Source organism: Anolis carolinensis, chromosome 2 (genome assembly GCF_035594765.1).
Source record: "Anolis carolinensis isolate JA03-04 chromosome 2, rAnoCar3.1.pri, whole genome shotgun sequence".
Lineage (NCBI taxonomy): Eukaryota > Metazoa > Chordata > Lepidosauria > Squamata > Dactyloidae > Anolis > Anolis carolinensis.
Window position 1 is genome coordinate 114,542,746 of NC_085842.1, and position 26,896 is coordinate 114,569,641.

At 39.9% G+C, this 26,896-nt stretch overlaps 1 long non-coding RNA gene across 1 annotated transcript; it reads right to left on the minus strand.

Moving 5' to 3' along the window:
- Positions 1 to 1,653: 1,653 nt before the first annotated feature.
- LOC103277884 (uncharacterized) lies at positions 1,654 to 24,119 on the minus strand. The gene is made up of 3 exons (XR_010002785.1): positions 23,807 to 24,119; positions 6,403 to 6,514; positions 1,654 to 2,096 (listed from the first exon to the last, which is right to left on the minus strand). It is a non-coding gene; the product is annotated as an uncharacterized LOC103277884 (long non-coding RNA).
- Positions 24,120 to 26,896: the final 2,777 nt, after the last annotated feature.

The following is a 26,896-nucleotide window of genomic DNA, read 5'->3' on the forward strand; positions in this document are numbered from 1 at the left end:
AGAGGTCTCCCTCTCGATATGCAGAGGAGTACTGAGGTTAAAGAATAAGCAGGCGCCCTGCAATGAGCTCCCAGGGCCACTCAGGGAGCGCCACATGGAACAAACAGCAGCAAAGCAAACGGTTTTGTGCTGCTTTTACTTTTGTTTCACTGCTTCATTCATGTAGGGAGGGGTCTGCTGTACCATGCAATATGAATGAACGGTACAGTACAAAAGTAAGAATGAAACATATGAAAACAAATACCGGGCCCTACTCTAGTGAGTAAGAACATTGCAGATATGAATTCCATGCTCACACCAGGTGAGCTGTTTTAATACTAAGAAGGGATTAAAAGGGAAATCATACATTTTGGAAAGTTGTTATGAAAATACCTGAATTGACTGAATTCCTCACACATTCCTAACCTGTGCTCCTCCACCTTGCCTTGTTTCTTATTCCGGTCCTGCTTCATATAGCAGCCAATACATTTCTGGATCTCTATGCCCACTGAGGCAATGCACACTTGAATCCCATTTTGTGGCACTCACCCAGTGATGTTCTCCCCTGGCACCATAGATGCAACCAAAATACGAAGAATCAATTGCTAGCTGATATAACAAGACACAACAGATAAGCTGTCAAGCCATCGGAGCCAGTCACTGACTCCTCTTACCAACCACATATATTTTAACTGAAACAATAATGATTTTTTTTGTACTCAGTCTATAGATGGACATCAAAGCTCTTCTCTTCCAGTCATATTTTCTGAAATGATGTTAATAAGAAATCAGCTCCCTATATATATGCTCCTGTTTGTGCTCTTCATATGATGATGGGAATAACAAAGATGAGTTACACTTGTGATAGGGTTTCCATAACAAACTGACTGACTGACAAGGGCCCTTCCACACAGCCCTATATCCCAGAATATCAAGGCAGAAAATCCCACATTATCTGTTTTGAATTGGATTATCTGAGTCCACACTCAGATAATGTGGGATTTTCTGCCTTGATATTCTGGGATATTGAGCTCTGTGGAAGGACCCTGGGTAGCACCATAGATAGAAGCTTCACACAATCACAAATAATAATATTGTGAAAAAGAAGCAGTTCACAGGTGATGAACAGTTCTGATGTTAAGATGAAAGATGTTCTTTCCAATGTGATGTTATTCCTTGGTGTTAACTGTTCCCAACAATTTCACTGGTATATATTAGAGGAAACATACTAATAAAAACAACTTTGAGAGCAGAGAAGCTCATATGGATAGTATTAAACAAATTCTGTCATCATCCAAACACTTTGAAGGCAGCCCCACTGAGAGTGTGTTACAATAATCCAGATGAGATGTAACTAAAGCAGTTGGCCCCCTGTATCTATGGATTCTTCACCCACAGGTTCCACCATCTACAGTTTGAAAATATTACACACACACACACGCACACGCACACACACACACACAAAACAAACACAAAACAAACATTGACTTTGTCATTTTATATAAAGCATTTTTCTATGCCACTGCATATAATAGAACTTGAGCATCCACAGATTTTGGTATCCTAAAACCAAACCCCAGCAGATACCAAAGACTCACTACATTATTTTGGAGGCTACATCTCCATTGTATACTTAATGTAGTTTGACACTCTTTTGCTGCCATGGCTAAATGCTATGAATCATGGAATTTTTAGTTTGGTGAGGCACCATCACTTTTTGAAAGAGAAGACTGAAGACCTTAAAAGACTACAACTCTTAGATTCCATGGCATTGAGTCATGGCAGTTAAAGTGGTCTCAAAACTGCATTAATTCTACAGTGTAGATACATCCTAGGTTTGTTAAGCATACAGCAATAACTGTAAAGTATTTACTTTTAAAAATAATTTACCAAGCTCTGCTTAGTTTGTTACCAACATCAGTTTCTTTCGCTGTTAAAAAGGAGTGTGGTGTAGGCTATATTAGCTGTCATTGTGTTGTGATTGCGTTGATTCACAGGAGATTTTAAATGGATTAGTCACTTCTCTTGGTTACTGGGGAAGCAGAAGAGTTGAGGCTTCTTGGCCAACAGCACAGCCAGGTGGATTGCAAGGCAATAAAATATCTCGGTTTTGCTAGCTGGAGAACAAAAAAAGAGAGGAATACTTCATTTGATGTTCCTTTTAATTTTAAAGGGTGTTTGTGGCACTGTGAGTTTTCTTAAAAGATTATTGCCTTGCTCCTTCCAGTCTCCAATCACAGAACCATCTTTTGTGGAAATTAAATTACTATTACTACAAGGCAAAGACCCTGACTTCAGTCTAGTGAAAGTTAGCATGCAGGAATTCCACTGCAATCAAAAGGATGAAAACTAATTTAACTCTGTTGTTTCAATTAGACTTAAGCTCATCTCCTTTTCTCTCTAAAATTTCCCCATGGTTTACATTATACTGTGAGCACAGAAATGTAATGTTAAAAAAACCACAAACAGTAACACACAATACTATTATATTGATCTGAATGACCTTGGGCATTTTAAACAATTTAGGAATTATCATAGATGTTTGATTTCTTAAGTTAACACATAACGTTTTCAGCAGAATTAAAATACATATTATATGACAGAGTCAAAATCAAAGGAAAAGCTATAATAAGTGTTTCTTCATCATAACATTTCTGAGGCGGGACAAAAGGAAACATACTACTAGCATAGTGGTTCTCAACCTGGGGTCCCCAGATGTTTTTGGCCTTCAGCTCCCAGAAATCCTAACAGCTGGTAAACTGGCTGAGATTTTTGGGAGTTGTAGGCCAAAAACATCTGGGGGTTCCAGGTTGAGAACCACTGTAGTAGCAGAAAACAGAAAATACTTGTGTTGTCGAAGGCTTTCATGGCCGGGATCACAGGGTTGTTGTATGTCTTTCGGGCTACTTCTGGAACATGGCCACACAGCCCGAAAGACATACAACAACCCAGAAAATACTTGGATTGGCTACTGAAGAAAGCCAAATAAGCAAGTACAAAAGTAGGTTTATAGTTGATGATTAGGAAAACTGAAAGAATAGCCACAGATAATTTACATTGCTTTAAAGAAGATGAAGAAATCTTGAAATAGTCAAAGATTTCCTATATCATGGCCCAATCACTCATCAAAATGGAGGCTGCAATCAAGAAATCAGAAGGATAGGACTTGGGATGGCAGCTATAATAAAAATAGAAAAGACCCTCAGTTGTGGAGGTATATCATTGAATAACCACACTTAGGACCTAATCAAACACTGCAGAAAATGCTTTTTAACTAGTCAGCCATTGTGCTTTAGAAGGCTCAATGAGGACTGAGTACATACTGGATACATACAAACCCCATCATACTCGTGGTTCTTTACTTCCCAGATAAAATAATTCACTTTGACTGGCAGAAGGATGACTTCTCCCAATCCATCTGACCTTCCCTCACATCACTCTTCTCCCTTCAAAAAAACACATTTGACCGATCTTGCACAACTCCATTCTTTTGTCCCAACGGATAAATGTTAAAACTTTTTTTGTTCCTACAGAGCTGAGCAACATTTTTTTAAAGGAAACAACTAGGGGGAAGTGAAAAACATGTAGGGTTTTACTTATGATCTTTCTTTCACCATGAATAATGGCTGGACGTGTACACCCCAAAACACTTCCTAAAAGGCACATAGCTGGCACAGCTGACAAGCTGCAGACATATGCAATTACAATCACATGTCAAAAGCCATGCTTCTGATGCATGTAGAGAAACAAAGGAGAAGTGAATGCAATTGGAAATTCCTTTTTCAAAAGGTAATGGTTGCAAATCTTTTGCCTATGGGTGCCTAGGGGTTACCTACAGGAAGAAAAAAAACAGGAATCATGCTATAGAACCCATAGGAACCCGTATGCGAAAGGATGTCAGAAGTGGGATATATGATTGTGTGAAAAGGCCCTTAGAGTTGTCCTAAAGTAAATCAAACTTGAACTCTGCCAAGATAACAAAAGATCTAAACTGAGACTTTTGTACTTTGAACATATCACGAGAAGACATTAATCACTAGAAAAGACAATCATATTGGGCAAGGTAGAAGGCAGCAGGAAATGACGACAACAGTCTTATAGTCATTATCCAATCAACGCAGCCACACTCCTAAGTCCGCAAGATTTGAGCAGAACTCTTGATGTCAGAATAACTGGGAGGTTTTTCATTCATGAGGCCACTGTAAGATGAAGTTTACTTGATGGCTGTTAATAGTATTCCTGGGTATACAAAAACTAGAAATGCAATTACCTTACATTGTTAATGAAACACTAACATTCTATATTTCAAATAAAAATGTGAAAATAACCAAACAGGAATAATGCACACAACTAATAAAATGTGAAATCCTAATATTTAGCTATATAACATACCAGTACCTATGAAATTTCTCTCTGTGTATGTATGCACTTGTATATACATGTTTTAATAGTAAAGTGTAGTTCTATGAACAATGAGGGGAAATCTTTGGAACTTGTAATTTCAATAACACAGAATTCAACAGTTGTCTGAACTGAGTGTTATCTGTTATCTGAAGCACCAAATAAAAGCACAAACATAAATCTTATGAATTGCACACATAAACAACTCTTGTCATTAAAAGTCTGCCACTGTTTAATAGCAGTTGCAAATTTCAAAGAGAGCCAGCAAAGTTTAGTGGTTTGAGTATTGAACTTGGACTCTGGAGACCAGGGTCTCAAACCCTGCTCAGCCATTGAAATCCGTTGAGTGGCCTTGGGCAAGTCACCCTCTTTCAGCCTCAGAGGAAGGCAAAGGTAGCCCCACCTTTTTTTTATAATACCCGCAAATATTCCTTAAAAGGTTTCTATATAAATATCCTAAGGATTGTTAAGAAGAGGACAGCAGTAGGTTTTAAACAAATTTGTGTCAAATGTAAGAGTTACATTATATATGTATATTACCTGTTTACATACTTAGGAAACGGCAACAACAACAACAACAACACCATACAGCAGTAATCAATCATTGTAAAAAAAACTAATCTAATAATGCAATCCAATGCATAGTACTCAGAACTAACTATGTTGAGTTCACTCCCAGGTTAGTAAATATCAGGTTATAGCCCTAAGACTAAAACCTATGTATACTTAATAGGCTATAAATGCAATCATTCAGATTAATATAAATACCTGTTTACAACTGACTCATTGAGTTAATGTATCTGCTCTAGTTGGGACAAGCAGTTAGATTTAAACCTATCTTGCCATTGTTATTTGGGCTTTTACAGAAGCAGCCAACATACATAATAATAATAATAATAATAATAAAACTTTATTTATACCCCGCCACCATCTCCCCAACGGGGACTCGGGGCGGCTTACATGGGGCCATGCCCAAGACAATACAATAAACCATAACATAATACAATTAAATAATACATTACATAAAATAAACAGTACAACATAAGATCAAAACAGCAATATAACACGAGCGGGCCGCATGAATACTACATTTAAAAACTAGATTAAAAATTAAAACTCTGGGTGAGAAAGGGATCAGAATAAAACCTCGAGGGACGGGACATCAGATAGTGAACCAGTCTAGAGGATAAATATCGGGGGGGAGTAGCATAGAACATTTACTCTCCGAAAGCACACCGGAAGAGCCATGTTTTTAAATCTTTCCTGAAGGCTAAAAGGGTGGGGGCTTGCCTGATTTCAATGGGCAGCGAGTTCCACAAGCGAGGGGCCACCGCAGAGAAGGCCCTCTCCCTTGTTCCTACAAGGCGAGCCTGAGATATAGGTAGTGGCGACAGGAGGGCCTCCCCCGATGATCGGAGAGGTCGGGCAGGTTTATGATAGGAGATACGGTCACGAAGGTAGGCGGGTCCCAAACCGTTTAGGGCTTTATAAATGATGGTCTGCACCTTGAATTGGGACCGGAAGATGAACGGCAGCCAGTGGAGCTCCTTAAACAGGGGAGTAGATCTCTCCCTGTACATAAGTGTGTGATAGTGAAGCATTGAAACTTAAAGTGGTTTGTTGCATCCAAAGATGGGTCCCTGCTGTTTAACTATTCACTAAAGTAATATTCAAAACTGAAATAAAAAGTGGGGATCATACTTTGAACAGCTACTAATTACATTTTCATGTTAAGCCCCAAAATCAAGTTGTCTGCTTTGTATAAACATCAGTAATTCCTGACTTCACTGGCAAATGCTCTAGGTAATAATTATCATCATATGTGGTTAAAATTAGTCAGACCTCATCACTGGCAAGTTCAAAGCAAGCTATGCTTCATAATTGTTTTCTGGCTGGACTATTTCTGTTACTATAGTTCAGAATGAATAATCAGAATGCAGAGTGAAACTCCAGGATAGTTTTAACATTTGATATGGGGTGGGGATGGATCAACATCAAAGCCTTTCCATTTAAAATACTTACCAAACAGTTATCAGGCTGAGAATAGGCTCCTTTTTGGAACAGTTGAACATTTCTTATTCCATCTGGGTTGGAAACATCATATAAATCTTTTGACTTCTGTAGGATAATTTTTCTGCATATGGTTTGAGATAAAATGAGGATGGGAAAAATTAGGTAGGTTTTTCCAAGCCTCGGAACATTTTTTATTCATATGAAATGGTTCCTTTTTGTGCTTGTATATCAGCCAAGCAGAATGAGATGCACAACTCACTCCATGGTAATGTGTACAAGACCATAATCATAGTCCTTCATGTTGATTATGAGCAGCAAGGGAAATGCTCTGGCCAGCAAAACTGTACTTATAGTCAGAATTCAACCAAGGTTAGTGAGGAGCCATAGCTTAGTGGTAGGCCACATATGTTGCAGGAAGAAAGCTGCATGCCGAATCTCCAACATCTCCAGTAAAAATGATCAAATGTCAGATGATGGCAAAGGCCTCTTGAAGATCTAATTCTGGTCTGAATAGATGACTCTTAATTTGTCTGAATAGATCTATACTGTGAACTAATATTAGGCAATTTGCAGTGTTCTCATATACATTTTGAGGATAAACTGTGAGTTGATATTTTCTGTAATACTTTCCCCAGGATTAAATCTAATGATTTATTTGAACTGAGTTAACTCAATATGCAGTTTATTGGATGGACATTTCCTCTAACCAACTGACGAGCCGACTTCAACTAGTATTATCTTTGCAACTCAGATTTGTGCAAAAAGCAATAGATTAAATTAAGTGTCCTCTCCATTTTTTGTAACATGAATAAAAATACCTCAAGAAGGTTTAGAACAGAATTCCTCAGACCACATCATTTGCAATAACCTAATAGTGACTGTAAGGTGCACTACCAGGAACTAACCCTTTGTTAAGTTACAGTTTCATATTTCAAAGCTTTGCAGTGTCCCATCCCAAAAAAACTTTGGTGTACTCATAGGAACTCTGCCGAATCTCACCCTTGAATGAAATTGCTATTATAGATATATAAGCATCTGTACAGTACTAAGTTGAATGCTTATCCAAGAAGCTCCTAGGAAAATATCACTTTGCTCTATGGGTAACTGATTAGTGACAGTAATACCACAGAGTTTTTAACTAACTATACTATTTTACATTGCCCATGGAATAAACCCTAGTATACTAGCTAAATGCCACATAGGGGCTAATTCAGATTAACCTGAGGAAAGCCACTTAATTCCCTGGGTTAAGCTAACTCAGGGGAAAATCTCCTGAAGCAGGAGTTGGATTCTCCCTAGAATTTGGCCCTGTTAAAATAGACACTTCATGCTTTCTGGGCTAAGGCAGCCTAAGGATGTCGTATGGCTCCCCCCGCCCCACACACATATCACTGCTACCTAAAGCAGTGACAGGGCCATCTAGCTGATCTTGGGAGTTGGGATCCATACTAAAGGATTATGTGACTCACAAAGGAGGCTGATAGGAGAAAAGGGTGACCTTTCCCTCCTCCCCAGCTCCTTCATGATTCACTCTCTCCTCTCAGCTTCCATTGTGAGTCAGAAATCAAAGTAGAAGGAAGGAGAATCCTCAAGAATAAGGTAGGTGATCATGTTGCTGCTGTAGCCAAGAGAGACAGAAACAGAACAGGTGGCAGAAAATACGGCCCATAGCTATTGGTGCTAAACTGTTGTTGGCTTGGCTGGACAGTGGGGATTCCTCGCATCTCACAGGCTAGATCAGGCCCACTGATCCAGCCAATGTAAAAGGTAAAGGTAAATGTTTTCCCTAACGTTAAGTCCAGTCATGTCTGACTCTGGGGGTTAGTGCTCATCTCCATTTCTAAGCCGAAGAGCCGGCGTTGTCCGTAGACACCTCCAAGGTCATGTGGCTGGCATGACTGCATGGAGCGCCGTTACCTTCCCACCAGAGCGGTACCTATTGATCTACTCACACTGGCATGTTTTCGAACTGCTAGGTTGGCAGAAGCTGGAGCTAACAGCGGGCGCTCATTCCGCTCCCGGGATTTGAACCTGGGACCTTTCAGCTCAGTGCTTTAACACACTTTGCCACCCAGGCAGGGGTGGGCCAATGTAGAACCACCCAAATTGTGTAAATTTTTTCTAAAGCACTGAATTCCTCCAAGTATTTTAGAAATAGGGAAAACCCTGGGAGGCACAAATGGGAAGTGATGGGCCGATGAAGCATCCAACACCAACTGAAGGTTTATGTGTGTACATCCTGAGAATGGCTGCCTTGATTCCACATAGTGCCAAAAATGAAATTACTCCATGCAAAGGAATCTTGTGTAGAACAAAAATGCATTTGGAAGCTACTGCAAGTGCAAAAATTAAAGGAAGAGTCGGTGCTAAAGTTATTGACATGAGGCATAATTTGAGAGGGGTTGTGGAGCTACTGGTCTTGGAACTAGTAATTTGAAGATGTATGTTGTAATTATATAAGTGAGAAAAATGTTATTCTCGACTGCCAAAAGTAATAATTTTATATTCAGGGCTACACTGATTGCTACAGACTGTATTCCAAAGAATACAGTAGTAATTCTTGCTTAATATAATTCAAAAGGGATTTCTAAAAAATCAACCTATCATCTGTAATTAAGGTTTTTAATATGCAAGGCTTTTGATCCTGTGTCATCTTGGAAACATAAAACAAGATGTTTGTCTCCTTTTTATAGAATCCGATGAATGAATCAAGGGAGGGCAAATCTCCATAAATACTTCAAAAAGCATCTGTATTTTAAAAAAAAAAAATTAAAAGGTGACGGCACTGGCAAGAAATCTCAAAGCAAGCACTCAGAGAAGTGAATTAATATGTCAACAGCTTACATATTGATGGAAAAACTCTGACAGATTGGGAAGATCCCTTTATTTTCCCAATTCCAAACATCATGCTTGTGACAATCTCCCCGGGACATTTTAATTAATTCTGATTAGCAACCCCTCTCCCTCCCAGCTAGTAGGTATATCATTAAATCAGTTTTGCAACTAGGCAATATTGGGCCCATCCAGACAGGGCCCATAATGTGGGTGCTCCTGCAGTTTTACTGGAGGCGTCTAAATTATGTCTCTAGTAAAACCGAATTAATTTGAGGCAAAGCAGGAAAACTCTTTGATGCGAATTAATTTGATACTCCATTAGACCGGAGTCTTTCTGAAAGACCTGGATCTAATGGAGTATGGGCTCTGTGGGGACAGACCCCTTAGTAGTCCTGGGACTATTGAGGGGTCTGTCCACACAGTCCAATGCACTTCTTTGGGTCCCATGGGAAGCCATTATGCCATTATGCTTTTTGGCATCTATATATATATAAAAGGACAAAACAACAAAACTACACATCCCAGAGACACGAAACTTGGCAGCACAACTCCTCATCCATGCCTCTACGTTCATACAACAAAAAGAAAAGAAAAATAAAGTCCTAATTAGAGGGAGAGGAATAATTGTTTTTATCCAATTGCTGCCAGTTAGAAGGCTAAGCTCCACCCACTTGGTCTCCTAGCAACCCACTCAGCCCAGTAGATAGGCAGAGTTAGGCCTCACTTAGGCCTCTTCCACACTGCCTATAAAATACAGATTATCTGATTTTAACTGGATTATATGGCAGTGTAGACTCAAGACCCTTCCACACAGCTATATAATTTATTTATAATGGACTTAATGTAAGGTAAAACCTTTACCCTTTACCTTAACTACCACCAATTCCTCAATACTTTATTTCTAGGCTTGCTCAAATAATTCGTTTTCCCCGTTAACCGTTATTAATTCGTTATTTTCGTTTGTTTTGAAGCAATTTTGAAGCATTGGTTGTCCACACGTCTGGATATCGCGGTTTCGAATCGCAAGAGGCCGTTTTTCGTTATGTCGTCGTTTTTTTCGTTAGGAAAAAACAGCTTTTGCAAATCTCCCAAACTCCCACCATTCAGGCCCTTTCCTTTTGCCCCTCAGCAAAAGGGGCGTCACGGGCTCAGCCAATGGGAGGGGGCGAGGGGGAAGGAGGCCGAGGAGGAGGAGGAAGACGGAGGGGGGAAATGGCCGCCGCCGCCTCGCCTCAGCTCAGGCCTGATACTCAGAGGTTTTCACGTCTGTGCGAAGCTAGGCAAGTGGGGTTTATATATCTGTGGAAGGTCCAGGGTGGGAGAAAGAACCCAGTATCATATGGGAGAGAAATCCGCAGAGGAGGAAAAGTTCCTGAGAGGGCTCTCTCCACTGCCCTGTGATGGTGTTAGGAGAAAAGAAAACCTTCCTCAAAGAGCTTAAGAGTGAAGCACATACATATAAGGTCCTTCAGATAGTCTGAAGGCTGGACTGGAGCCAGATCACAGCATAAACCTTTGAAGTTTCAAAGATACTATCTCCTATTCATTGAGCTAATCTAATTCTGTAAACTTTGCACTGCTCCATTTCAGAAGTGTATTATAAAGCAGCTTCTATTTGTGAACATATATGTATACTAATTAACAACATGTTATCTAAATATTGTTTTTATCTCTACTGAAAATATATTTTACACAGGCAATCCATATAGCCAGAACAAAATCATAACAGCATGGGTTAAATTTATTCAATGTACATGTAACCTCAGTTGAAACTAGTATTTTATTATATTTTATGGCATCCTTGTATTAGCAGAGATTTTGAAGATGTGCTACCTTCCCACAGATAAATATTCAAAAGTTCAGCAATTCAATGTATCATTCAAGGTAGCTAGTTCCATAATGACCCCTACCAACATTTTCCTAAATTTGTAACTTTGTAATCTTCAGATGCAAAGCTTAAAAATTTGCTTAGCAAAATCATTTCTTTAAAAAAGTGTAGCTCAATTGCACAATTTTTCTTGACACCCATCCAGCTCAACTTATCAGTTATTTCTCATAGAAATCCCCCACTTGTGAAAGGAGGTTTGGTTGTTGTTTTTTTAAAACCATGTTGGCACTTGAAATGGGGAGGGGAAAAACACTGAGCAACAACGATGCAATAAGGGACTTTCTATCATTTGAAAAATACTATTCTTTCCCCTGGAAATAAGCCAGTCCTGATGTGTGATGTTCTTCTGTCATGTTATAATTAGAACTTGCAAATGGACTGGAGTTTTTTTTTTCCCATCTCCCGTATTTAATTGGCGTGGTGAGGAGAAATAGAGTGTGAGTGGGAGGAGAATCAAACAAATTCTGTAATTTTTATGTGTTCAAAGTGTTTAAAGGGAGGAAGTGATGGAAGAGACAGAAATCATTTTAGTTGTTAATACAGTCTGGGAGCAACTTTATTAGGCATTGCATAAGAATTTGTTCCAAGCTGATATCCTAAATGCACAGAAATGATTTATTTTTCTTTCCATGTCCATGTTTATAGCTGATGTGTGCATAATGTAACTAGCTATCTTGCCGTAGGTATTTGAATTAGCTTTCAATAGGATGAAAGGACAGATGTAAGTAGGCTAAAATAAACAGGTTCTTCTCTACACCAGGTGAGAACCACTACATATGTAGTTAATCAACATCAGAATGCAATCAAGGTGGCAGATGTTATAAGTGAGAAGAATAGATAAGATGGGAGAGGCTGTAGCCTGATCCTATTAGGAAGGGCAAGATTCTGCCCCTGCCTTTCCTGTTTTCTCACTGACTTAATTGGGTGCATACTAATTTTGTACTTTGAACTCAGTGCCCAAAATGCAGGCCCTCTCGGACTTTTATTTGAGGCATCCAAACAACTCCTCAGGTAAAAACAAATTAATTTGGGACAAAGCAGTAAAATTGTGCTTTGTTCCGAATTAATTAGGTACTGGATTAGTCCCGGGTCTTCCTGAAAGACCCGGGTCTAATCCAATATGGGCTCTATGTGAACGGCAGTCCACACAAGCCTTTCGGGTTTTCTGGGCTGAATCAGCCCAGAAATGCCAGAGGGCTATAACCCTCTCCCCCAAACTTCTTAATAGCCCCTTAAAATTAAGAATAACCTACCTGGCCATCATTACCCTGGTGCTGGAGCTCTCCTGGCAAAATAGCTCCTGCCTCCCCTTCTCTTGGTGCGTTATTTGACACACCAGGAGCACTCCAGCATCAGGGTAATAGCGACTGAGTAAGTTATTTTTAATTTTTAAGTTTTTTCTTTGGTATCTGGGTGTCCTGCCGAAATTGTACCATCTCCAGAGGACTGCAGCTCCTAGTTTCCCTAACAAGCACTGCCAATGTGAGTACTCTAAAAGTTACAATTCAATAATATTCAGAAGGACATATACCACCTCCCCTAATATAGCCCAAGTCTGATTTCTTACCATGTGAGATTCCTTGCATTGCACACCTTTCTTAAACATGGCTATGTTGGTATTGAACTTGAAACTATGTGCATTCAAATCATATGTGCTCCAGTGATTTTCAATGCTGATATCATCAGTACTTAAAGTGACTACTTCATTGCAAGTAGGCATAGGTATTGTGCAATATCTGTTACTGATCTGTCACCTCCCCACAATGAATGCACCCCAGCCTTTGAAGGGCAAAACCTAACAATAGCCTCTGATTGCACCATGGTGCCACAAACTATCTGGTATGATGATCCCTGGCACTTTTGTGATGGCATGCCAGTATCATCAGGGGCGAGCTTATCCCCCACTCCCATTCTACATTCACAGCAAAAGAAAGATTTCTTTAAAAAATTACCTACAGTTTGTGGAATTTTGAAGTGCCTTTACCAGATTAAAATGATGAGGATGATGATATAACAACAATGGAAACAGCATAGTGGGAGAGGGATGTCTCATCCTGAAATGTGACCATGAGATCTCACACTGCCAAAGCACTACAATTGTGTGATACCAGTAGCAGTGTGATTATGAAGGTCATTATGCTCTTAAATTGCCAGTTTCCTGATCATGAGAATAGTGCAGGATTGCAGCATCATGCTATAAATATCCTCAGTATGCTTTCAATTCCTACCCATATGGTCCTCTAAGACCTTTAACTTTGATTGTTTTGTGTCTGGCTTTGAGAGGTTAGCTAGACATTTCTCCAAAGCTGCCTGTTTGCTATGAAAAAAAGGAATGGCTCTTTGGGGTGGCTTTTCAATAAGTTGAGTGGAGAATTTATGACTCAGCATAATGTAGATCTGCATGATGCGGGCATGAAGTTTATATCCACATACAATAGGACCTCATCACATTGATGGGGTTCCCCATGCTGATTTGCCAGCCTCCATGGCGAATCGGCAGGGCAGCGGGGCAATCCCGGCTCCTCCTGGCTGGCAGTGACTCTTCCCCAGCACATGTGGGGAAGCGTCTCCACATGGCTTGTCCCTGCAAGAGCCCCGCTCTTCCTAATGAAACACAGGGAGGCTCCCATGTTGGTGCTGCAGCATTCTTGGAGCCCCACCAGTTGCTCAACTGGAGTGACAGTGTCCTAGAATGCTAAAAAAAAATCCTCATGTGATTAGGTCTTTAGAGCAGTTTGATACCAGTTTAACTATCACAACTTTTCCCATGCAAAATCAGGTATACCTTTGTGCATCAGAATTTCAGCTCATCAAGCAGTGAACTATACAGGCAGTCCCTGAGTTACAAACATCCAACTTCCAAATGACTCATAGTTACAAATAGGGGTGAGGCAACTGGAAGGGAGAGAAATCTACCCCTAGAAAGGAAAATCCACCCCTGAAAATCATGGGGAAAAGGTGTGTCCACTGAAGCTTTATTACCAATCCTTGTTTCCACAACAAATCACATTTTTCAAAATTCAATTCTCACAGGGACAGAAAGTGAGGTGAAATCTTCTGAACCAGGGCACAGACAGCAAAACAAACACAACAGTCCTATGCTATCCAATGCTTGCTTGCGCTCAATCTCTCTATCTCTCTCTCTCAAAAATGTACCTGTTCCGACTTACATACAAATTCAACAAAGAACAATTGTTAATATTTATATAAATTCTACACCTATCTAGAGATTATTTAGAAGTCTTAGAAGCTGATGAAAATTGACACTTCTTCGTAAAAGTAAAAAAGTAAATGTATTTATCTGTTTTCTCTGATCTTGCTTAAGACCTCTTTCTTCCTGGGTAATAAATATATGTAATTAGAGAGATAAATTGCTTGTGGTTTTCCCCCTCCCTCCTTCCCAACTGAGAACTCGAAAAGCTTTTTCAAAATTTGAATAATCTTTCTTCACTTTCTTTTCTTGGTTTTCACAGTGTATTCTGGCTCCTGTTGCATGAAAGCCCTTGTTACTGTTACTTCATAGCTCCTTTCTGCATAGATGACAGATAAGTAAGATCCATACAACTGGCCTTGTTAATATGGTTAGTGGCTGCTAGTAGAGTTCAAAAAGTCCACAGCTATTACAGTAAGATCCGTTATAGTGACATGGGTCACAAATCTCACTATAACTTTTTATAAAAAAAAATTCTAGATCTAGTTACAATGGGTTATCTTTGAAGAATCAAACTAGTATATTTTTTGGAAGAGCTACTTCTTCAAGGATGAAAGATGTCTGATTGTCAGCACATTTTGTTTTCTCACCTCCATATTATGCAGTTAATATGTTTTGCTTTGGAATTGGTCTTGGCATGACCTTAATTTGTAAACCTGATTGCTCTGAAGCATGCATCTTTGAGGAAATCCCATTGTTGGAAGGAAAACGAGAATGCCTGAGAATGCTAATTCCCCATAATATTAAGTATCATCTACTGACAACTCCATTAAAAAAAAAATCTATACCCTTTTAAATGTAAATCATTTTTAGGGAGTTCATAGGTTCCAGTACAGAGATTACAGTTTAATGTGATGTCAGAGAATAGCTCTCTCAAGGTTCCTTCTGTTTCATGGATAGATAAAGATGCGTCCCAATTTACGAGAATCTCTGCACTGTCCCTTCTGCACCATCCACTGCTAAAACGTAGCATCAGCTACCAAATTTACCACTAAAATTCATTGGCAATGACATCCACTCTTTAAGGTGCAGGAGGATGCTGGAATGTCTTTCTGTAATATATATCCTTGGAGGCTACATAGGGCAAATCCATTTTCCTTCCTGAAGTGTATGGCTACATATCTTGTAATTCCCAGATTCAATTAAAATTCAACCCTAACTAGAAAATATCTTGGGGGGTGGGGGAGAGGAAAATGCGTGGGGACTTAATGCTTTTTTTACTATTGAAGGGGACATAAAACATATGGGGCTCTTGTATGTTCCCCTCCTGAAGATTATTCCTTATCTGTCATATCTTTAGCCATCTCTTGTTGATTCTAAAGTCACATTTAGGCCCCATCTACACTGCCATATAGTGCAATTTTGTAATGCAGTTTAACCAAATTGAACTGCATTATATAGCAGTATAGACTCACATAATGCAGTTCAGTGCTGTTAAGCTGCATTATGAAACTGCATTATATGGCAGGCTAGAGGAGGCCTTAAAGGCCAAAGATTTCTGCCTCAGCTCAGACAGCCAAAAGACAAGCATGAGTACTTCCACCATCTATTTCTTCTTGGTTATTTTTCATCATAACCTTTTGTGCTTGATTGAGAGAAGTAGCTTTGGAAATTATGCCATTTCCTTTATCTACATTGAGCCAATGTAGATAAAGCCTGAGTGACCAGTAAAATGAGATTGCTAGGAGCTAAACATTCAATTACTACACAGGTGATCTCAGGTGCCAAAACCCATTTCTTACATAAGACATATTCTAACAGGATCTCTTTGATGGGCAATCAAAACTATTGATCAACAATAATGAATAAGTGGAGAACAATTGTATGCTCCAAGTTCATTAAACACTGGAGAAACATAGCTCAAAAAATTTTCAGCAACAGATATCTGATACAAAAGGAATATCATACATTAAACCCCTGTTTTCCAGGATTTATTCTCAAACATAAAGTTCTGAAGTTTGTTTTGCTTTGTTTTAAGGCTATTTTTGCTCTGAGCAAATCAGACGAGGGATATGGTAAATTTTAATGGAGCTCATTTTTCTAGTGAAATGTGTCATTTCAGGAGTAACACCACCACATCCTCCTCCACCACCACCTCCTTCTCCTTCTTCTTCTTCTTGTTCAAAAGCACATGAACCTCTTAAGGGAAATTCCCTTAAAGAGCTTTTTAAAGGTGAGATTGCAATCCATCCACACATCTCTGCTTATACCTTGGCAAAACACTAGCAAAAAGAGAGGGAGGGATCATACTGAATATTAAAATGGTTATTTCCTCCTTTAAACCTATTTGCAACAGTGCACCTTTCATCTTGAAAATTGCTGAGATATGGGGTTGCTGCAGACTGTCTCCTTCAAAGTGGAAGTTGGCAGCAACAACAAAAATAAATTACAGGAAAATAATGCCAAGCATATTGCTGCAAAATTTATCTTTTACAGCAGTTCCTTCAGTTGGCACTTTAAGAGATGTAGACATGTTTGCTTCCATTCACATGTCACTCAAACAGTCAATAAATTGGAAAGGGTCTTTTGTGAGAGACCCTTCTTCTTCTCTCACAAATGAGCTTCCAGTTTTAACTCAACCCTACAGATTTTTTTTTTATTAATTATGTTTCCTCACTGAGGGCCCATCCAGACAGGGCCCATAACGTGGGAGCTCCCACGGTTTTACCAAAGGCATCCAAATGATGTCTCCGCTAAAACTGAGTTCATTCAGGACAAAGCAGAAAAGCCCTGCATTGTCCTGAATTAATTTGATACTCCATTACACCCAGGTCTAATGGAGTATGGACTCTTCGGGGACTGACCCCCGGGTAGTCCTGGGACTACTGAGGGGTCAATCTGCATAGCCTAATTTGCTTCTTTGCGCCTGGAAACCCACCCCTCCTCAAAGCACCCCCCCCCCAAAAAAACCCTTTAAAATAAAATAAAACTTACCTGGTTGCCATTATGGCTTTCAGCATGCTTTTTGGAATGTACCAATGTAGCACTAAGAGGGGGGTCAAATTGCTCCTACCCCGGCTATCTCTTAGCGCTACATTGGCACATTCCAGTAAGTGTGCTGCAAGGCCTAATGGCGGCCAGGTAAGTTATTTTCTATGTTTTCCTTTTTTGTGGGGAGGATGTCTCAGTGCCCTCCCAGAACGTACCAGGAGGGCATCTAGACACCCCCTGAGGAAAGTGCGAACTTTAGGGGGTGGTATGTGGACTTAAATGTGCGCCTAAGTGCATTTCTTAAACCCGCTTCAGCACACATTTAAGTGCTGACTGGAAGCAGCCTGAGACATCTTTAGATCCAGTAGAGGGTCAGTCACTGTAGGCAGCAGGAACATGAACGAACACAATGTGCTAATGAGACTTCAGAGAGAAGAGATAGGCAAATTATAGGCCAAAGGATCAATGGCAAGATGGAAAGAGCTGACATGAGAATGGATGTGGTGGAGGCTCCTTCTTTGGAGGCTTTTAAGCAGAGGCTGGATGGCCATCTGCTAGGGGTGCTTTGAATGTAATTTTCCTGCTTCTTGGCAGGGGGTTGGGCTGGATGGCCCGTGTAGTCTCTTCCAACTCTCTATGATTCCACACACTCTTTTCTCAGCAGCCATTCCACTTGATTACTGGAGGAGCAAATATAACCACTTGGAACCCTTTCCCCAGTATCCTGTCCTCTCTCTGTTATTCTCTCCTTCTCTTTTATAATTTTAACAATTCAGACCTGAATTTCCTTCTTCCTCTTCCTCTTTTTTAATTTTTATTGTATCAGATTGTGGGTTTGTCATCTATAACTTTTGTGGTTTAAAAAACAACAACAAAAAACTCTGGACAGAGACTAGAATGGATGACAATGCATGTTGACATGTTTGGAATAGAATATGGCATCTTTTAATTTGAAAACCACTTGGAGACCTGGAACCACTTTACACTACATAGTAATAACAATATGATCACACTTTAATTGCCATGACAATATCTTATTGGAAGCTAGGATTTGCAATTGAGGGAGGGAATATTTAGAATTTCCCAGTAGACAGCAACTCTGGCATCTCATCAAACTACAAACTCCAGGGTTCTATAGTTTGCACCGATAGCAATAAAAGTAGAATTATACTACTATAGTCATGTGGTGTGAAATGACCCTTGATGGAGAAGGAAGTGAAGGATATAAAACAAATAAAGAAGAAGGGAAGATGAAGGATGTTATTATGGACTGGTTTACTCATGCATATGCACAGTTGATGTTTATGATTAGTGATAATAGTAAGAAGTGTGAATTGGCAAGCATTTAAAATGTTGTGTTCATGATGTCAGGCAAAGTCAGTCTGTGGTGGTAAACCTCTGGTGGCCACTTTATGCATGCAGCTGATTATATGATGTTCCAATCATGCATCATGAAGTATATTTGTGAACTAATCCTTTTAATATACTATACTAGCTTTGCCCAGCCATGCGTTGCTTTGGCTTTTCGGAATCATTTGTTGGTCAGGTGGAATAGTAGTGAATAGCCTTGCAACCTCAAAGCCTGGCCATTGTCTTCTTATGGGAATCCTTATTTGGTGAGCTGGAATACAATGAGTAGTCTCTGTGTAGGAGGCATGAATGGTGTTATTAGTCACCTTGATTAGTATGTAATGGCCTTCCAGCTTGAAAGCCTGGGTGTTTTTTCCCTGGGGTAATCCTTTGTTTGGAGGTGTTAGCTGGCCCTGATTGTTAGAGAAATATAATTTGTCAGTCTGAACAGGGACATTTTGAAAGTGCAATTCCAGCCATAGACATACAAAACACCCATACATATACATATACATATATATGATATAATTACCTGGCCTATCTGTTCAGGGGGTTGGTCTGTCTCTCACACACACACAAATGTAATATAAACATCTATATATTATACAGAGATGGATTATCTAAAGAAATATGATGTGTTTGTAATAGTGAACAGGGACATTTTGGAAGTGTAAGTCCAGCCATAGACACACAGAGACATACATACAGACAGCTGGAGTTACAATGTAAAAATGTCTGTGGATGTTGAGTCCTGGAAGGTGTAGTTCAGGCATGGGCCAACTTGGGCCCTCCCTCCAAGTGTTTTGGACTCCCAGTTCCACTATTCCTAACAACCTCCCTTTCTTTCTTTCCTCCTTCCTTTTCTATCTTCCTCCATTTCTTTTTTTCTCACACTCCCTTTCTTTCTCTTTCTCTCTCTGTCTCCTTCCCTCTTTCTCTCTTCCTTTCCTTTCTCTTTTTCTCTCTTTCCCTTCCAGGTGCCACCTTGGGAGGAAAGAGAGAGAGAGAGAGAGAGAGGCCTCTTCCTTTCTGTTCATCCTTTCCTCCTTCCCTGGGCGCTCTGCACGGGTGCAGAGGCCCCCTTCCCCCCTCTTCCCCCTTTGGGGTGACCCTGTTCCAGGTGATGTTGTGGTTGAAGGCGTAGATGTTGAGGAGGGTGGCATTAACGCACTCGGAGTAGAGCTGGTCGAATTCAGTCTCCTTCTGCATCACCCGCTTGGCTTCCCTTTCCTCCGCAGCACCAGCGCCAGCCCCGAGGCTCAGGAGCAGAGTGAGGAGGAGAGCGAGGAGGAGGAGGAGGAGGAGACGGTGGGGATGATGGGGATGGGCGTGATGAGCCATCCGCCATAGCCTTGCGGGAGAGAGGGGCAGCATTCCCTCGCTCCTCTCCCTCCTTCCTTCTTTCCTCTCTCCTTTCCTTCTTCCCTCCTTCCTCTGAGCTCAGCAGCAGCATCAGCACCCAGGCCATGCTGTTTTATATGGTGAGTGCCACTGGTTGCCTTTCTCCTCACACGCGGTGCCTTGGAGATGGTGGCAAACATGATGGTGGCAGGGGGGGAAAAGGGGAGCACGTGAGAGGTGTGTGAGCGACGGTTGAGAGGTGGGGGTGGGGGTGTTGGGCGCATGCCAGTTCCTGTACGGTGCATGCGCTGTTCATTTTGCCCAGTTTTGGGGGGTTTGTGGGTCCAGGTTCAGTTCTAGAGGTTGGGTTTCATAGTAGGAACCTAGCGGCAAGGCCGCTGGGTTCTGTTGCCAAGTTTGGTGGTTCTGGGGCATTTAGTTTTGTTGTTTAGTCCTAGGCCAAAATTCTATTACCTTTTAATATATCTGTTGGGGGTGCTTTCCATCTGTCGGGGGTGCTTTCCATCTGTCGGGGGTGCTTTGAATGCGATTTCCTGCTTCTTAGCAGGGGGTTGGACTAGATGGCCCATGTGGTCTCTTCCAACTCTACTATTCTATGATTCTATGATATAGATGGTGCAATTCAGAAGGGAATACTGAACCTGAAGAAAAGCTAGAGATGGTCAATTTTATCACCTCAGAATCCTCGGGATTCCTCTATTACCAATATCCCCTCTACATCATTTGCGAGCCATCTACGCTCAGTAGCATATGCAGGGTGGGGTTTTCTTTTGCAAACAGCCATATAGTTCAGTATAGTACACACTAGTACAAATCTAGAGACTTTCAAATTACATTCTTTATGACTAAGCCTTTGCTTCTTAGCCTAGAAAGTTCCTGTGGGGTGTGTGGGGAGGAACAGATGTATTTCACTAAAAAGAAAGGGGGTGGGTGGAAAGCCTTCCTAACTTTCTGTGCACTTGGATCTTTCATTTTATGAAAGCAGTCAAACTGCAACCACAAGATTTCACAGATAAGAGAAAAAATGTGGATTGTACTTAATTCAATATTATAAAGGAATACTCTTACGGGGAGATGGCAAGCTGAGCCAAAGCCAGACCAAGACTGCTGACTGATCTGAAAAATGCGAATATTTTTCACACTGGGACACCACATCTCATAATGCTCTGTGTGTGCTATAGTATATAATTATGAAATGTTTGCATTAAGTAACTTGGGTGCCTAAATACAGATGTTCCTTATTGACACTAATTGAATATGGCATATCTTTGGCCTGCTTTATAGCAGTCATCAAAGCATGCAGTTCCACTTTGCCATATATATTCTAAAGCAGCTCTGTTCCATATCGACCTTATTAACAGTGAAAAACATTAGTGACTCAGCTATCCGTCATATATTTCAGTTAAAAATGTAATTGGTTCCCTTTGAACGGGGCATTTGTTGAGAATTGACCACAAACATTAATATTTGTTTCTTTTTAATTTTCTGTTGTCAAAAAGGCATCCTCTTTTCATTCTGAGCATATTATTGTTACAACTGCATTGATTACTGATCCTCTTCTTCCTTCTCCTTATTGAAACATGGAAGCATTATTATTCCTTGTTGCAGAAGCTTAGTACATGCATTCACACACCAAATCAAATATTTAATAATGCATGTGTTGTCACTACCTTTAAGGTGACCTGACCATGGTTTGGATTCAAAGTTATTTTTCTGCTCAATTGCTGCCAACCCCCACCCTCCATTTTGCAGTCCCCACACCGTATCCCAAAATATTCCCAAAGACCCACCGCCACTAGCAGTAGTTTGTGAGGGTACAGGAAGGAAGCTGGAAAGTTCCATTCTCTATTCTTTTTACAAAAGGAGAGGCAGCAGCGAAACCTGATGGGCTCTGAAGTAATGAGTTACAATTAATATGCTTCCCTGTCATGGTAATGTCTTCAAGAATTATTTAAAAGGACAATTGAAATATACAACTGAACATTTGACCACGGGATATCACATGTTCACTATGTTCATTATGAGAGAAAATATTTATAAATATACTGAAGAAATTCAAAGCCATATATTAAAATTATGCCTTTAGCCCCACTTACATTGACCGTTTAATGCACTATGAAGCTAGCTTCAAAGTGAAGTGGCCAGACAGCAAACTCCCACAAAAGTTCCAAAAAAAAAAAATCCCTCAGTGTACATCACTGTTTTGTGGTTTGTGTCAATATCCGAGTCCCAAATTGGTTCCAGGATTTCCTATGTAATAACCTGCACAGTGAAACCACTTTCCTCAGTACCAGTTTGAAATTGCATTAAATGGTCAGTGCAGATGTGCCTTTTGTTAGGAACAGTGATATAGTTTACACCTGAAACTAAAGAAAAGCAGCTAAGACACTGGCCTTGCATCATGAAGCCATAGTTCAAAATGTGGTTCTTCTGAAAGCATTAGCTGGCCTTCATCAAACCACTTTTTCCCAACCTAAAGTGTTCCATATGTGACTCAGTCATACAAGGGGGAAACACTACTTTTTGGACTGCAAGTCCCAGGAAGCATAGACAGATAATTCTCAATAACTCTGTACATTTGGTAGCAATTCTAATGTGTTTTGAAAATCACAACCACCACCTAATATTAAGATTTCATGTATTTTCTAATGCATACAGATAAGAACCAAGGGAGCATTTAATTAGCATATGTATTCACTGATTTTCAAGTAAATAGTGGATTGTCCTATTGTATGTTCCAAAACCTAAAGAAGCCAACTTCGAAGACACTCAAAAAGAGTATTAATGAAACTATCTCCCGAGAAAGGATTTTTGGTTCTTTCCTTATTTATTCCATTGCCTGTATTAGATAGGCAGGAAAGAATGCCCCCTTTCATTGAGATTTTAATGTTATATAATGTCATATTGTTCACAATTTGAAAACTTAGTGCATAAGAATGAATCCTTCTAGTTAATTCTTAGTGAGGTGTAGAATCTATTTCGTTTATATTTTTATTATGGTGAAAAAGTTAGGTTTATGTTTTACTGCCATTGAAATGTAGGTTAAATGTTTGTACAAAAAAACCTTCACAGAACTTCATCCATGACTTTAGTCTTCCTCTGCCCTCTCTTGATCCCAAGAGAAAAGGAAACAGCTACATATTTTTAAACGAACTCCATTTTTCACATACTCCAGCTAAAGTCTTTTCTTGCTTTTCTTTTGTCTTTCCCTTCATCTCATTAAACTAAACATAGTTCCTCCCACAAGAACTATTTTTGTGGTTTGAATTGTGTGATCCAAACCTTTTAATTCCCTAACCATTTGGCATGAACAAAGAGTGAGAAACCATTTTGCAAAAATTCAAGGGAGTTAAGGTGAGAAATGCAACATTTATTTGATCTTTACCCTCATTTCTCATATAATGATCAATTAATACCTTCATTTGGAAATTAAGTAAATGCTCAAATTACAACTGAAGTGAAAAAAATGTAATTAAGTTTCCTCTTTTCATTATAGAAGTTGTAACTTAATTTGTTTCAACTACTTGGTTTTAGCCACCAGCATTGCTCTTTCATTTCAAAGCTATTCTCAAAATGTTATCAATTATTTGGCTCCCTGCATTTTGTGTGTGAGTGTGTATGTATGTATGTATGTATGTGTGCATATGTATATTATGTATGTTTGTGTGTATATACACACATGTGCACACACACACATAGTGCATTGTACAGTGCACCAGGTGTCTAATAGGTAATAATTAACATGTTATACATCCAGGGAATCAGCAAATGAGTCCTCACATCAACAGAAACGAACCTATAGCTCTATTCTATACATTAGAATAAAGAAAGCTGACCTTATTGTCGTCTAGGGGCCTCGGGCGAAACTGCTCACTCTATGAGATGAATGCCTTGCCCACCTGATTCCCCTGGAGGAGAGTGTGAGATAGAGAGCTACCTGCAACCTCCCCAGTTGCTTCTGGTGTAAGATTAAGGAATCAGCTTCTAGTGCCTACTGTGAGTAACATAAACTTGAAATCATCAAGAAGGCCAGCAGTCTGCAGCACTTCTTTTAGCCCAACCCTTCCAGAGGTTTGCACATACCAAATGGGACTTCTGACCTTTCAATTGTGTTATATTTGGTTAAAATAAATGTAGCCCTACTTATATTACAGAGAACTCTAAGCAGCTTATTAAAAGACCTCTAAAACGTGTTTGACCCATGGTTCCCCCCTCCGCATGCCACATTGCAAACTGCTTTTTTCCTCGTTTGGCTCTCCTTTACACTCCCAGATTTTCAAAAGCAGTTTGTCGTGCCCATGGGGGCTTCTGTTCAACTAAAAGGGGGGGCAGGAGGGTGGATCAAAAGTCCTGCTGGGTGTGTGAACTTAGTCATACCCTTTTCTGAAATATGGCAACAATTTGTATTTTAAAAGTTTATTTTTACTACTTTCTCGATTGAGTAGAACCATCTGGAGGATATTTTTAAAACAAATCCTAGTTTTGAAAACTTTAGAATATTTCACTGAAATGATTTCGGCATGATATATGTACTAATTTGTTGCTAAGCTGTTTCTGCCCCCTCATCCATATGATTAAGAAATATCAGGTTATCCTTCAGCACTTCAGAGTCATGCCCATGCGATGTGCCCATGAGGGCATGGAACTAGAATCCTCAATCCATGCTAGCAAAGTGAAACTGATACTTCAACTTCATAGAGTAACATAGTTCTGTGGAAGAGCACACCTTTGGCACACAATAAAAATATTCTCTCAAGCAGTAGAACAGAGTGCTTTTTTTTAAAGGATTACAACTCATAAAGGCCCCTAGTTTACTATCTAAGCGAGTTGGGAGATTCTAGAACTTGGAATTCAAAAGTAACTTTTTTAGGATCTAAGGACACTGAGGTTGAATCTACATTCTTTAAACTGGATTATATGAGTCTACAATGCCACATAATCCAGTTCAAAGCAGATAGTCTGGATTTTATATGACAGTGTAAATGGGGCCTGAGAGTTACAATTTCTAAATGCCTTAGAAAGCAATTACCAGTTGGAGTCAGTAACATTAATCTCTGTGAAATATACCTTCATATAATTCAGTGGTTCTCAACCCGGGGTCCCCAGATGTTTTTGGCATACAACTCCCAGAAATCCCAGCCAGTTTACCAGCTGTTAGGATTTCTGGGAGTTGAAGGCCAAAAACATCTGGGGACCCCAGATTGAGAACCATTAATGTAATTGTTTTAGATTTGTACTTGTGAATGTCTGGGAGCGGGCGTGGAGTGAAATGTTACCTTGCACAAAACAAAACAAAAATCCCCACATTTTTCTTACTTCTTCTTTAAGGGAAAATGTAGGAATTGCTTGTTGAAGTTCTGAAGTGCTTCCTCTTACAACTGCCCAGATAAGGAATCTGTGCAAACTGCATTGGCTCAGGTTGATGCTTAATTAGTTCCTCCTCGTGAAGTCATTCTTGTTGTAGACATTTCCATACTCTCTTCCAAGCCTTTGAGGTACCAAAAGAAGGTTATTTGGCAAGGTTATTTGATAATCTCCCTGGTGATATTTAACAACAATCCCTCAGTAGCATTCTTTCACCTCCTCAGTAGATGATTAGGGTAGAAAGAGTGTCTCCAGATAAGCTTGATGCTAATGTCTCTGAGGTCATGATGAAAAGGCAATGGATTTGTAATCCATAACTTTGGCTCCTGGAAGAATGTGTTCTGCTGGATTGCACAGAAGCCACAACAGCTCCTATGCATTTTTACGTCTTCTTCTGATTTGTATATTTGGCACAGCTATTCTTTAACATCCTGTTTGCCTCTAAACACACACTACTTATAGATCGTTCATAAAAGGCTTTGCGCAAATAACCGCACCCCTTACTGAACTTTTAAAAACAAAAGGGAAAGGGGAGACAGCAAAGGTGAAAGCTCCTGGCGCCAAACTGAGTTGGACGCCAGAATGCCAAAAGGCATTTGAAACCCTAAAAGGACGCTTCACAGAAGAACCTGTCCTAAAACACCCCGATATCCGGAGCCCTTTCATAATTCATTGCGATGCTTCAGACTGTGCATACGGGGCAGTGCTATTACAAAAAGACCAAAATGGGAACTTAAAACCTTGTGGATATTTGTCTCGGAAGTTCAGTGAAACTGAAAAATGTTGGCCCATATGGGAAAAAGAAGCATTAGCCATATTAAAAGCCTTAGAATGCTGGCGACACTTCCTCGAAGGGAGTGGAATCCCATTTGAAATTTGGTCTGATCATAAGAACCTCCAGTACTTAAAATCTCCTCGAAAATTGTCCCCTAAACAGATTAGATGGGCGCAATACTTTAGCAGGTTCGATTTCCAATTAAAGTTTTTCCAAGGGAAACAGAATGTCTTGGCAGACGCTCTTTCACGCATGCCACAACACGAGGGAATAACCACAACAAAAGAGGGAACATTATTTTCTGATAAACAATGGGGTTTGGCTGTCAGTACAAGAGCACAGACCCAAAGAGAGAACACTGTCGAATTTGACAGTGTTGGCCCAATAAGACCTTCTTTCACCTGTGAGGAGAAAATACAGGATATGGATTTGTTTTGTACAGTTAAGTCATGCTTTCACTTTGCATTGGGAACCAACAGAAAGAGCATGTAGTGTATTGGATCATACAAAAAGAGAGAGAGGGAGAGACTAACATATAATTCAGTTCCACGAGGCAGTTTTCTTTATAACCCCTTAAAAGTCTTGTCAAAATGAGGACAATATCATGAGAGCTCCAGCCATTGCTATCAATCTGAATCATAAGGTATTATGCCAAAACTTTGTCTACAGAATAAGAAACTTGGAAAGTGTTAAGCGGAGTTCCAGATGTTAAGTTTCTGGGTGTGTTTGCTTTATATGTCAGTTCTCTAAGGCTTTTTAAGGTGAAATATATTCAAACAAGGAAAAG